We start from the raw sequence: 2,213 nt of genomic DNA on the forward strand, positions 1-2,213 counted from the left end.
GGGTTTGAACAGCCAGCCTTCTGGTTAGTAGTCAAATGCCTTAGGCATTACGCCACCAGAGGATGAATTTAATTTGCTTCTTATCAATCTTGCAGGACTAAAAGAAAAAGAAGAAAAACAAAAAGATCTCCAAAACTAAACTATAGGCTTCATTGAGATTTTGTCTGACTTGAATTACTTAATCAGTTACAAAGATTTTCTGTAGGGTCCAGAGTGTATAAGGAGCAAAAGCAGTTCTTGTTTCCCTGTGGAAGAAGGACTTGGAATGTGATTGCAGCAGATAAATTGGGCCTGTGGCTGTGCACACCTAGGCAGCAGTCAAGGTGCTGATAAAGACAATAGCAAATCAATAGCATTTTTGGAAACAACGCCTTAGAGGAACATCGGCTTGGTTGCAGTAGTGTCTGCAGCAGTGTGGCACTTGTACCTACTAGTGACAACATCAGAGGTAGGAAGTCTTGGGTCATTTGAAGTTGTTAGACTCCACCTAAGCATGCTGGGATCTAACAGGCTTTGGAGGTATGGACAATTCTGAATTTGCCTCCCTCCCTCACCCCTATCCATTTGAAGGTAGAATTTGAACTGGACAAGGTCCAGCTGATATTATTCTATAGTAGAAAAGATTTATTACAAGATTCTACCTCAACTTTACCTTGAATCTGTTGTAGCCTGGTAGAAAACAAAATATTAAAATTGCTGACAAAGCTTACATGCATTTGCAATTTTAATGTAATTATACATCTACATATATATGTAGATATGCTTTAAATTTTTTTCTTGGAATAGCTACTATAGTTCATTTGTTAATTCAATAAATATTTGTTGAAGTCCTACTAAACTAAGAACCAGCTAAACACTGGTGAATTAAAAATAGACATGTTTACTATTTTTGTGGCTCCAGAAGTCTACAAAATAATCTGATAGCAAACACATAAACAAACAAGCGAGTAAGTAATTATAATTTGTGCTCAAACAAATGATGTCAATTAATAAACTAAGGGAGCAGCAGTGATGAAGAAGGAAGGTCGAGAAGTACTTGAATAAGGAGACAAAGGGAATTACCTTTAGGCTGAAGTGTGATGAATAAGAAGGGTTCACAAACTGTGTACGGGGAGAGAATAATGTTGAAAAGGGTAAAACCTTCTAAGTAGAAGGAATAGGTTAAATGAAGACCCTGAAGCAGAAAAGAGCTTAGTGTGTTTGAAAACTTTAAGGAATCTGGAGTAATTAAAATATACTAGGAGTCTTAGCATACTGCCTAAGGCACTTGACTGCTAACCAGAAGGCTGGCAGTTCAAACCCACCAGCCACTCCTCAGAAGGAAGGTTGGGCAATCTACTTCCATAATGATACTGCCTCGGAAACCCAAGGAGTGGTTGTTATGAGTTGGATCCAACTTGATGGCACATAACAACAACAACAGCTATAACAGTAATACCACAGTTGTATGTATTTAACTCTTTCACGACCCAATTATTTTCTGGTTTGAATTTTTTTGTTGGTTCCCTGTGTATTTATCAATGAAATCTTGCTGAACCATTGAGTATGTCTGAGTTTTTCATAGGTAATATGGATATTTTTTCTTGCCTCATTCCATTAGCCTACCTGTACAGTCCCAAAGGACATACTTTGTCCCACAAATCCTGTCCCCAGAGTCCACAGGAACATATGTGTCCCAATTAAAAATTTTCAAAATTTCTACTTTCACAACAAAAAATTCAGATACCATCATTGTTTCAGCAGCACATATACTAAAATTGGAATGACTCAGAATATATTAGTATGGCCCCTGCACAATGATGACATGCAAATTTGTGATGTGTTCCATATGTTTATGAATTGTTGAGTGGAAAACCAATCTGTTCTGTAAATTTTACCCAAATCACAATAAATAAATTTTAAAAAATAAAGAAAAAAATATAGACACCTTATACATTACCTTGTAAAACTGTAGTTTGCAGCACACACCTGTTTCTTTGGTTTCAAACTGTAATTCAAGTTCCCTCTAAAGGCTCCAGGTACTGTCAGTGGGAAAGCAGCTTCCCAAGAAACATGAAAGTGGGAAAATGTTGGTGGGCAAAATTATATTCCAATGATCATAAAAAGGTTCAAGAACAAATTTATTTTCCTGTAGTTTAGAACGCTAAAATAATCAGGTTGCTGGCTCCAGAGGAAGGTTCTCTCTGTCTGCTCTGGGAGAAAATCCCCGTCTA

The 2,213-nt window shown here is 37.0% G+C and overlaps 1 non-coding gene across 1 annotated transcript; it reads left to right on the forward strand.

Moving 5' to 3' along the window:
* The first annotated feature begins 1,731 nt into the window (after window positions 1-1,731).
* LOC122151456 lies at window positions 1,732-1,834 on the forward strand. The gene has a single exon (XR_006164160.1). It is a non-coding gene; the product is annotated as a U6 spliceosomal RNA (small nuclear RNA).
* The last annotated feature ends 379 nt before the right edge of the window (window positions 1,835-2,213 follow it).

Source organism: Orycteropus afer, unplaced genomic scaffold (genome assembly GCF_000298275.1).
Source record: "Orycteropus afer afer isolate SDZICR_OR568_19922 unplaced genomic scaffold, OryAfe1.0 scaffold00465, whole genome shotgun sequence".
Lineage (NCBI taxonomy): Eukaryota > Metazoa > Chordata > Mammalia > Tubulidentata > Orycteropodidae > Orycteropus > Orycteropus afer.